Source organism: Trichechus manatus, unplaced genomic scaffold (genome assembly GCF_000243295.1).
Source record: "Trichechus manatus latirostris isolate Lorelei unplaced genomic scaffold, TriManLat1.0 scaffold00071, whole genome shotgun sequence".
Classification (NCBI taxonomy): domain Eukaryota; kingdom Metazoa; phylum Chordata; class Mammalia; order Sirenia; family Trichechidae; genus Trichechus; species Trichechus manatus.
Window position 1 is genome coordinate 5,639,723 of NW_004444007.1, and position 12,543 is coordinate 5,652,265.

Below are 12,543 nucleotides of genomic sequence, written 5' to 3' on the forward strand. Positions count from 1 at the left end.
TCACGTGTATTTGTAAACAAGCCTGAACAGCTAAGAGTATTACTATACAGTTTCTTCATAACTGTCCACCATTTCCCAATGGGCTTCATAATTCCTACCAATAACCTGTATCTAATCAACCAGACACCATAGCTAATGCATCGGACTAAAAGCATCAGGGGTTGCATCAAAACTTCAATAAGTGGAAACAATGCAAATGTCCACACTTCATGCAATCGTTTATCACTAATGACCTTCATCTCAGTTTCCCAGAGCTGTCATAACAAAATACCACAAAAATGGGTGGCTTTAATGAATAGAAATTTATCTTTTCAAAGTTCTGGAAGCTAGAAGTCTGAATTCAGGGTGTTTACAGGTACATGTTCTCTCTGTCTGCTCTGGGGGAAGATCCTTTCTTGTCTCTTCCACCTTCTGGTGGCCCCAGGACTCTCATGGCATTTTTTGGTTTGAAGATGTATCTTTACCCAGTGTCTTGTCCCTGTGTGGCCCTATCTCTGCGTCTGTTCTGTTCTTTTATGAGACAACAGTCAGAAGGGATTTGGGCCTACCCTACTCCAGAATGACCTCATTAACTTGACTGACAACACCTGCAAGGGAAAAGATATTTCCCAAAGCAAGGTCACATTCACAGGTACAAGTGTTAAGACTTCAACATATCTTTCGGGGGGCAACAATTCAATCCATAACAACCCTTAAAGCACTGCTTGAATCCTTATCTAACACATCCCTTATGCTTCTGACTGTATTCTTTGTCTCCATTCGGGTCTATCCATATGGCCAGCTAGAGACAAACACCCATTTCTATGGTTTTCCATCTCTGTCCTATCCCCCAAGCCAGGCATCTAGGCATTGAAATTTCTGTCTTCTTTTATCTCAAAGCAAAAACATAGGTAAAAATTCATTTATAATGCTTTCAGGTATATTTGAATTTGGTTTGGGCAAAGAGAAGGATGCCCAAGATGCCATGTGTTATGGATTAAAATATGTGCCCCTAAAATATGTGTCGACTTGGCTAGGCCATGATTACCAATATTGTGTGGTTGTCCTCCATTTTGTGATCTGATGTGATTTTCCTGTGTGTTGTAAATCCTAATGTCTGCCTGTGGTTAATGAGGCAAGACTGTTTTTGTTGTTAGGTGTTGTTGAGTTGGTTCCGACTCATAGTGACCCTATGTACCACAGAACAAAACACTGCCTGGTCCTGCACCATGCTCACAATTGTTATGCTTGAGCCCATGGTTGCAGCCATTGTATCAGTCCATCTCTCTGAGAGTCTTCCTTTTTTTTGCTGACCGGGTACTTTACCAAGCATGATGTCCTTCTTCAGGGACTGATCCCTCCTGATAACATGTCCAAAGTATGTGAGATGTAGTCTTGCAATCCTTGTTTCTAAGGAGCATTCTGGTTGTACTTCTTCCAAGACAGATTTGTTCATTCTTTTGGCAGTCCGTGGTGTATTCAATATTCTTCACCAACATAATAATTCAAAGGTGTCAATTCTTCTTTGGTTTTCCTTATTCATTGTCCAGCTTTCTCATGCATATGAGGCGATTGAAAATACCATGGCTTGGGTCAGGCACACTATAGTCTTCAAGGCGACGTCTTTGCTTTTCAACACTTTAAAGACGTCTTTTGCAGCAGATTTGCCCAGTGCAATGCGTTTTTTGATTTCTTGACTGCTGCTTCCATGGAGGTTGATTGTGGATCCAATTAAAATGAAATCCTTGACAACTTCAAGCTTTTCTCTGTTTATCATGATGGTGCTTATTGGTCCAGTTGTGAGGATTTTTGTTTTCTTTATGTTGAGGTGTAATCCATACTGAAGGCTGTAATCTTGGATCTTCATCAGTAAGTGCTTCAAGTCCTCTTCACTTTCAGCAAGCAAAGTTGTGTCATCTGCGTAACGCAGGTTGTTAATGAGTCTTCCTCCAACCCTGGTGCCCCGTTCTTCTTCGTATAATCCAGCTTCTCCAATTATTTGCTCAGCATACAGATTGAATAGTTATGGTGAAAGGATACAACCCTGATAGACACCTTTCCTGACTTCAAACCATGCAGTATCCCCTTGTTCTGTCTGAACAACTACCTCTTGATCTATGTACAGGTTCCTCATGAGCACAATTAGGTGTTCTGGAATTCCCATTCTTCTCAATGTTATCCATAATTTGTTATGATCCACAGAGTCTAATGCCTTTGCATAGTCAATAAAACACAGGTAAACATCTTTCTGGTTTTCTCTACTTTCAGCCAGGATCCATCTGACATCAACAATGATATCCCCGGTTCCACATCCTCTTCTGAATTCGGCTTGAATTTCTGGCGATTCCCTGTTGATGTACTGCTGCAGTCACTTTTGAATGATCTTCAGCAAAATTTTACTTGCCTGTGATATTAATGATATTGTTTGATGGTTTCCACATTCGGTTGAATCACCTTTCTTGGGAATAGGCATAAATATGAATCTCTTCCAGTCAGTTGGCCAAGTAGCTGTCTTCCAAATTTCTTGGCATAGACAAGTGAGCACTTCCAGTCAGCATCTGTTTTTTGAAACATCTTAGTTGATATTCCATCAATCCCTGGAGCCTTCTTTTTAGCCAATGCCTTCAGTGCAGCTTGGACTTCTTCCTTCAGTACCATTGGTTCCTGATCATATGGTACCTCTTGGTTGAACGTCGACTAATTGTTTTTGGTATAATGACTTTGTGTATTCCTTCCATCTTCTTTTGATGCTTCCTGCATTGTTTAATATTTTCCCCATAGAATCCTTCATGATTGCAACTCGAGCCTTAATTTTTTCTTCAGTTCTTTCAGCTTGAGAAATGCCGAGCATGTTCTTCCCTTTTGGTTTTCTATCTCCAGGTCTTTGCACATGTCATTATAATACTTTCCTTTTCTTCTCCAGGGGCCCTTTGAAATCTTCTGTCCAGTTTTTTTACTTCATCATTTCTTCCTCTTGCTTTAGTTAAGAGCAAGTTTCAGAGTCTCTTCTGACATCCATTTTGTCTTTTCTTTCTTTCCTGTCTTTTTATTAACCTCTTGCTTTCTTCATGTATGATGTCCTTGATGTCATTCAACAACTCATCTTGTCTTCTGTCATTAATGTTCAATATGTCAAATTTATTTTTGAGATGTTCTCTAAATTCAGGTAGGATATACTCAAGGTAGTACTTTGGCTTTCATGGACTTGTTCTAATTTTCTTCAGTTTCAACTTGAACTTGCATAGGAGCAATTGATGGTCTGTTCCACAGTCAGCCCCTGGCCTTGTTCTGACTGATGATATTGAGCTTTTCTATTGTCTCTTTCCACAGAAGTAGTTGATTTGATTTCTGTGTATTCCATCTGGCAAGGTCGATGTGTACAGTCACCATTTCTGTTGGTGAAAAAAGGTATTCGCAATGAAGAAGTCGTTGGTCTTGCAAAATTCTATCATGTGATCTCTGGCATCGTTTCTATCACCAAGGCCATATTTTCCAACTACCGATCCTTCCTGTTTGTTTCCAAATATCGAATTCCAGTCACCAGTAATTATCAATGCATCCTTATTGCATGTTCGATCAATTTCAGACTGCAGAAGCTGGTAAAAATCTTCAATTTTTTCATCTTTGGCCTTAGTGGTTGGCGTGTAAATTTGAATAATAGTCGTATTAACTGGTCTTCCTTGTAGGCGTATGGATATTATCCTATCACTGACAGCATTGTACTTCAGGATAGATCTTGAAATTTTTTTTTTTTTTTGACAATGAATACAACATGATTCCTCTTCAAGCTGTCATTCGCAGCATAGAAGACCATATGATTGTCCAATTCAAAATGACCAATACCAGTCCATTTCAGCTCACTGATGCCTAGGATCTCGATGTTTATGCCTTGCATTTCTTTTTTGATGATTTCCAATTTTCCTAGATTCATACTTCATACATTCCACATTCCAGTTATGAATGGATGTTTGCAGGTGTTTCTTCTCATTTTGAGTTATGCCACATCAGCAAATGAAGGTCCCGAAAGCTTGACTCCATCCATGTCATAAGGTTGTCTCCACTTTGAGGAGGCAGCTCTTCCCTAGTTGTATTTTGAGTGCCTTCCATCGTGGGGGGCTCATCTTCTGGCATCTTCCATCTTCTTCTGAAAAGAATTAGCCAGTGAAAACCTTACGAATAGCAGCTGAACATTGTCTGATATAATGCTGGAAGATGAGGCAAGATTAGGTTATGTTAAAGAAAATTAGGGTGGGATTCAACACCCTTATTCAGGCCTCAGCCCTGATCTGATGTAAGAGGAGTTTCTCTGAGGTGTGGCCTACATCACCTTTTATCTTACAAGAGATAAGAGGAGAAGGAAGCGAGCAGAAAGATGAAGACCTCATACCACCAAGAAAGAAGTGCCAGGAGTGGAATGCATCCTTTGGATCTGGGGTCCCTGCACTAAGAAGCTGCTAGATCAGGGGAAGATTGATGACAATGACCCTTCCTCAGAGCTGGCAGAGAGAGAGCCTCCCCTTGGAGGTGGGGCCCTGAATTTGGACTTCTAGCCTCCTAAACTGTGAGAGAATTAATTTCTGTTTGTTAAAGCCATCCACTTGTGATAATTCCTGTTATAGCGGCACTAGTTAGCTAAGACATAATGTATGTAACTCACTAGATAGCTAAGACATCATGTATGTAAAACATCTAACACAACGTATGAAACATTAATGCTAATTCCCTCTAATTGCTCTCTCTCTCTCTCTGTCCTTTCTTCTTTAATCCCTATAATATAAAATCACTGCTCATGATGAAAGCAACATGGGCATCCTCCATACATGCATTTCTAACCAACTTGATCAGTCAGTCTTTTTCCTATGCTAATGTTTCCTCAAACTATTCATTTGTAATTTATATATTTTATCTTCTCTGTGAAATTACAATTCTATAACCAGGAAAAGTACATATATTTTTAACTTTTCTCCTAGAAATAGCCATCATATACCAAAATGTTGAATGCGTTTACCTCTGGTTGCTGGGATCATGAGTAACTTTCTTTCCCTGCTTCTATATAGTGCTACCTCCACTTGTCTAAAACAAAAAAATATTACCTTTGTAACCAAGAAAATAAATATAAAGCACCATAAAATCTGTTTTAAAAAAGTATACTTTTACAACTGCTATTTAAACAGTATTAGTTATTTATTCCAGAAAATCTTCACAGGTTTTGGGTTTCTGTGATGGCAAATGGGTTTGTGGTTCTCTCCAAATGATCCATGGGCAGTCTTTTTTTTAAAAAATTGATTTTTATTAATTCTTTGCTTATCCAAAAGTTTATTACTCCCATTTTATATGATTAACTTAATATTATGATTACTACTTTTTAGAGAGAAGACATAATAAAGAAATAATCATAATTTATGGAGTCTCTGGGTGGCACAAACAGTTAAGTGCTAGACTACTAAAGTTAGCAGTCTAACCCACCCAAAAGCACCTCAAAAGACAGGCCTAGCAATCTGTTTCCGAAAGATCATACCCTTGAAAACCCTATGGTCTTTCTACTCTGCACACACCGAGGTCACCATGAGTTGGAATCGACTCTATGGCAAGTATTTTTGTTGTTGTTGTTATGTTTTTTCTTTTCCTTTTCCTCCATTCTCAATGAATAGTTAATTTAGTTCCTGATTTTCAGTCTCTCATGTAGCCTGGTTACCTTTATTGACTTTTGTGTCATGTTTACAGCTTGGATTATTTTTTACCATGAATGTGCACTAGCTGAAGGAGCCCTGGTGGTGCAATCGTTAAACACTCAGCTGCTAACTGAAAAGTCAGCAGTACTAACCTAGTGGCGGTTCTGTGGGAGAAAATACCTGGAGATCTGCCTCCGTAAAGATTACAGCCTAGGAAACCCTATGGGACAGTTCTGCTCTCTCCTACAGGGTTGCTATGAGTTCAACTTGACTCGACAGCACAAAATAACAACATGCATTAGCTATTCAGAAATAAAATACTGTTGAATAAGAATGATTTTGTTTGGCAAAGATATTTTTGTCTTCATTTGTTTCCCTTTCAATAATTTAGTTGGGTTTAATAATTTGCTATCTTTCAAAACTTTTCGACTCAAACTTTCATTATGTTTTTCTTTTACAATATAAGAATGTAAAAACAAACAACTCTACTAAACTTTAGAGCCATTCTTTTCACTTTTTCATTCAGCAGATATTTAGTTAGTACCAAGTACTACTCTAGGCCTGGGAGATTCAGTGAGCAGCAACAACGATAAAAGTCCTCGATGTAGTTTAGTTCACCTTCTAGAAAGAGATGAACAATAACTTAACTAACAAGTAAATATACAAGATTGACAGGACACTGAGTACTGTGAATAAAATAAAGCATGGTCAGGGGAATGTCTGTCCATGTAACAATTGAGCAGAGACTTGAATTAAGCAAAAGAGTGAGCCACATGGATATTTTTTGGCCTTAGGCCATGATATTACTAGTAAAGATTATCATGTTTGGTAAAATAGAGGATCAGGCAAAATGAGGGAAATCCTCAGTGAGATATGTTGAGACAATAACAGCAACAATGGACTAAAATCATACCATTTGGTCATGAAGATGGCACAGGACCAGGCAAAGTCTTGACATTTATACATAAGGTCACCATGAGTTGGAGCCAACTACCAACAACAATAAGCCCTGGTAAACCAGGTAGATTTTACTCTGAGAGGGAAGGTGGGTCAGTGGAGGAGTGGTACAGGCTGATTTATGTTTTAAATTATCACATTCTAGATGCTGGGGAGAGAACGGTGTATGGAAAACAAAAGTGGAAATAGTGAGATTGACAGACCAATTAGGAGACTCTGGCAGCAGTCCAGGTGAGAAAAGATGGTGGCTTGAACTGAGGGTAGTGGTGGAATGATGAGAACTGCTTGTTTCCAGTATTTATTTTCAAAGAAGTTTACAGGATTTGTTTATTTAGACTTGCAGTGTGAAAGAAATAGAGGAGTCAAAGTTGACATCAAAGTTGACTTTGAGGGAAGGCAGGTTTGTGAGATGGGGAAAGGGATAAGGAGTGTTTGAATAATTTTGTTTTGAGGTAGCCATTGCATTTTGTGATTTACAGATCCCATAATCAGACTTTTCCCACTGCAGAATCAAGTCCTTATAGCATTGATCCCAGATTGAGAGAGCATTTTAACGTCAACATTCCGTTGGCATGCCAACATTCCATTCTGGAAACTAAATGCTCAGAAGTCCCATATTTTTTCCTGTAATTAACATTATTCCAGTCCCATCTTCTTTGTTTGTTTGTTCACTGCCTTATATTATTTTTGTATGTTTTACTTGTCAACCATACCCATTCTTTGCCTCCTATACAAAGTTTAGAGCGCATTATAGGTGTCAGTATATATTTGCTAAATAAGTAAATTAAGATATTTTCCGTATTAACTTCCTGACCATTGCAATTATTTTTAAATTTCCAAATAGTTGGATATTTATTTATTATTTTATTTTATTGTCTATTTCTCAGCATAATGGGAGAAGTTGGTATTTGTCTTTGTCTTTTTATATTTACTGGTTGCAGTCATTTTTATTAATTGAATTATGTGCCATTGTAAGTAAAATGTAAGCTTGGACGCTTGCTATTTGATTTTCTTCACATAGTTGCTGAATTTACTATATTTGTTCTGTTATTCAAGGAGCCCTCGTGGCATAGTGTTTAAGCACTCAGCTGCTAACTGAAAGGTCCACAGTTAAAACTCTCCAGTGGCCCAGCAGGAGCACGGTGTGGCCGTCAGCTTCCGTAAATATTATAGCCCTGGAAATATTATGGGGCAGTTCTACTCTGTCCTGTAGAGTTTCTATGAGGGCAATGAGTTAGGTCTATTTTATTTTTTGCTTTATTACTCAGGCACATAACTTTTTATAAATTCTTTACCTACCCATACCATATCACGATGTCCGAAGTGACTCTGAAACTTGCTCTTGAAAGTAGAGTAGCTAAAGAGAAAGCAAGAAATGATTAGCTGCTAACCATAAGGTCGGTGTTTGGAACCCACAAGCCACTCTGTGGGAGAAAGATGTGGCAGTCTGCTTCTGTAAAATTACAGCTTTGGAAACCCTATGGGACAGTTCTACACTGTCCTAGAGGGTTGCTATGAGTAAGATTCAACTTGAGGCAATGAGATGGGCAAAAAAATTGAATGATGCAAGGAGCACCAAAAGAAGATGGAAGGAATACACAGAGTCACTGTACCAAAAAGAACTCATTCATGTTCAACCATTTCAGGAGGTAACATATGATCAAGAACATATGCTACTGAAGGAAGAAGTCCAAGCTGCACTGAAGGCATTGACAAAAAATAAGGCTCCAGGAATTGACAGGATACCAACTGAGATGTTTCAACAAATGGATGCAAGGCTGATAGCACTCACTTATCTATGCCAAGAAATATGGAAGACAGCTACCTGGCCAACCAACTGGAAGATATCTATATACGTATGTATTCCAAAAAAGGGTGATCCAACAGAATGCAGAAATTATAGAACAGTATCATTAACATCACATGCAGGTAAAATTTTGTTAAAGATAATTCAAAAAATGATTGCAGCAGTCAATCAACAAGCATCTGCCAGAAATTCAAGCTGGATTCAGAAGAGGTCACGGAACAAGGGATATCATTGCTGACATCAGGTGGATCATGACTGAAAGTGGAGAACACCGGAAAGATGCTTACTTGTGTTTTATTGACTATGCAAAGGCATTCGACTATGTGGATCATAAATCATGAATAACATTGTGAAGAATGGGAATTCAGAACACTTAACTGCGCTCATGAGGAACCTGTACATAGGCCAAGAGGCAGTCATTCAAACAGAACAAGGGGATACTGTGTGGTTTAAAATCAGGAAAGGTGTGCTTCAGTGTTGTATTCTTTCATCATACTGTATGCTGAGCAAATAATCCAAGAAACTGGACTACATGAAGAAGAACACAGCATCAGGATTGGAGGAAGACTCATTAGCAACCTGCAATATGCAGTTGACACAACTTTCCTTACTGAAAGTGAAGAGGACTTGAAGCACTTACTGACGAAGATAAAAGACTACAGCCTCCGGTATAGATTATGCCTCAACATAAAGAAAACAAAAATCCTCACAATTGGAGCAGTAAGCAACATCGTGCTAAATGGAGAAAACATTGACTTGTCAAGGATTTCATTTTACTTGGATCCACAATCAACACTCATGAAGGCAGCAATCAAGAAATCAAAGACATACTGCATTTGGCAAATCTGCTACAAAAGCCCTCTTTAAAGTGTTAAATAGCAGAGATGTCACCTTGAGAACTAAGGTGAGCCTCACCCAAGCCATAGTATTTTCAATCGCCTCATATGCATAAGAAAGCTGGACAATGAATAAGGAAGACCAGAGAAGAATTGATGCCTTTGAATTATGGCGTTGGTGAAGAATATTGCATATACTATGGGCTGCCTGAAGTACAAACAAATCTCTCTTGGAAGAATACAGCTGGAAATGCTCCTTAGAAGCTAGGATGGCAAGACTGTGTCTCATGTATTCTGGACATGTTATTAGGAGGGACCAGTCCCTGGAGAAAGACATCATGCCTAGAAAATGAGAGGGTCATCCAAAAAGAAGAACCTCAAGTAGATGGTTTGGCACGGTGGTTGCAACAATGGTCTCAAACACAGCAACAACTGTGAGAAATGGCGCAGGATCTGGCAGTAATTCTTTCTGTTGTACATAGGGCTTCTAGAGTTGGAACTGACTCAAAGCTACCTAACCCCCCCAAAAAAATTCTGGCGGTTAATTTTGAAATCTTCAATTTTAATTACATTTCTCTTTCTACTTGCATTTCTGTTAGCTTTTCTTTCATATATCCTTCTACTGTGTGTTTGAGAAATATATATTTGAGACAGTGAAATGCATCATTTCCTGTAATTCCTTTTAGCTTTATAATGACAAAATAAAAATGCCCATATGTAACTATATTAATTTTAAATGTTTTCTGTCTTATCATTTCTCATTTTTTTACTTTGATTCTGACATTTTGAATCAAATGTGACTCATGTGACTTAATTTCCCTTTAACTAGCAAAACATATTTAAAACAAATTTTTAAATAAAAAAAATTTCAGAAGTGAGTAACTAGATATTGCCATTTAAACATTATATTTTCTCAGAGTTGATTGGTTGTTTTCCAGTTGTATAGATTTATCTTACTGTGTATATTTTAGATTATATGTTTGTTTTGAGCCTGTTTACCTTCACAGCATTTTCTTTTCCACATAAGGAGTCCCTGCTCGGGGGATGGGATACTTTCCCAGAGAAAGTATCTTTGGTTCTGTTCTGCTACCCAGGATGATGTGGTTTTGGTGCTATCGATGAATTAGAGAAGGCAACAGGGAGTGGAAGAGAGGGCTGTGAAGCCAGTAGAAAAAGGCAAGAAATCTGGGCACTAGAGAAATAACTTAAAGACACTGTGCTAAATGTCTTATTTAGATTGACTCAGTTTTTTGTTTTTTTTTTTTTGGCAACTGTTAATTTAAATGTCCCCTGTCTTCCCATTATTTATCTCATTTATTTCAATTAGATAATATGCTATTTTGAAACTCCATCTTTACTGAATCATTAGATCCCTAGCTTGAGAATTTTTCATCTAATGGTCTGCAAAATATAGCTATTTGATCTTCAAGACACTAAAAGCTTAAAATTGCCATAACAATAAAGCACTTTTTTGTTTTGTAAGTGTTTAAAGAAACTTGAGATATTTTTAATTTAATTTTAAGGATGTTTTAGTTCTGTCTTAATTTATATTAGGCAGGCCATTTGAATATTGCTACTATCGATTTCAGGAGCCCTGGTGGCACAGTGGAGAAGCACTTGGCTGCTAACCGAAAAGTTGGCAGTTTGAACACCACCCCTCCCCGCCGCCTCAGTGACATAAAACAAAAAAAAAAAGGTTATTTTCGCTCAAATTATAGGTCCAACAGGATCAGCAGTGGGACTGGAGCCACACTTGGGACTCCATCTCAACGAACGCATGCACTTCTTCGTTGCCGCAGCAGGGAAAGAGGACTCTGGAGGGCTGTGCAATGGCAACGACATGCTTCAGCATGGAAGTGGTACATGCAACTTCCGTTCGCAGTCATGGATGAGAACTGATCACGTGCTGCCGCGGCACAAGTGGTCCAGAAGTTCAGTTTGTTGCAAGCCAGGAAAATGAGGAGAATTCAGTATCCGTGAACAGCACTAATGACAGGCACATGTTAGGAACGGAGCAAAACCTAAATGCAGAGTCACCTGAGAACTCCAGAGTCATAGCAAAGTTACTTGAAAATAAAAAGGGAGAAGACAATGTCACGTGGGGTATATACCAAAATCTCTTCGTTTACTGTTATTACCGTTAAATCCTATGCGTAGTTATACCATCGTTTCCTTTTTAGGCTTTAGGTATAAAAGCAGGCAAGTTGATAGTAGCGAGAAGTCTATTACACCTTTAACCTTGGCTAATATATTTTTTGCAATCATAATCAATGCGTTTCTCTCAGTCTATTCAGATTTTAAGTTCCCTGTCGAAAACCATGCTTTAAACTGAATAAAAATTGAAAAAAAAATTCTCTGAGAAAATTGCACTTTCTTCCGTTTTCTTCGCTAAACTGGACTAAATCACAAACATTTAGTAAAATTTAGATTAGCGCTATGTCCATCATGAGTTGGAACCGACTCGATGGCAATGGGTTTTTTGGTTTGATGTTCATCGTAAAATTTGTTGGTATGACAACTCCGTTTACTTGTTGTATAGTCTATGAATATAAAATAAAACCTAAAACTATGTAAAAACTACAAAAACGTCATTATCATATCTTATGATATTATTTTGTCTATAAATTTTAAGAGGTGATCTGAATTTGAAAATCTGTTTTACTTCCTGATTAACATAAGTAACTTAGCTTATTTTTTAACATATTTATTGACATCGAATTAACATAAATACAAGTATTTAAAGTGTACAGTTTGCTAAGTTTTGACAAGCATATACATCTGTGAAACCGCAACAATCAAGATAATGAGCATATTCATCACCACCCCCAAAGTTTCCAAATGTCTCTTTGTAATTCCACCCTCTGCCTCTCCTCTGCCCTCCACTTCAGGTGCTCAGCCAGCCACTGATCTGCTTTCTGCCACTACATACTAATTTACATCTCCTAGAATTTTATATAAATGAAATCATACCCTATGCACTCTCTATTGACTGGCTTCTTTCACGTTAACAGAATTATTTTGGAATTTGCACGAGTTGTAGCATATACCAATAGTTGATTCCTTTTTACTAAACAATATTCCCTTTTAGGGACAGATCACAGTTATTCGCCTGTTGATGAACATTTGAGTTCATGTCCAGTTACTTCCACTATGAAGATTTATATTCAGTAAATGCCTAGGAGTAGGATAGCGATATCACATGCTAAGTATATTTTTACATTTTAAAAGACCGACAAACTATTTTCCAAGATGATTTTAACATTTTACGTTTCCACAAGCAGTGTATGAGACT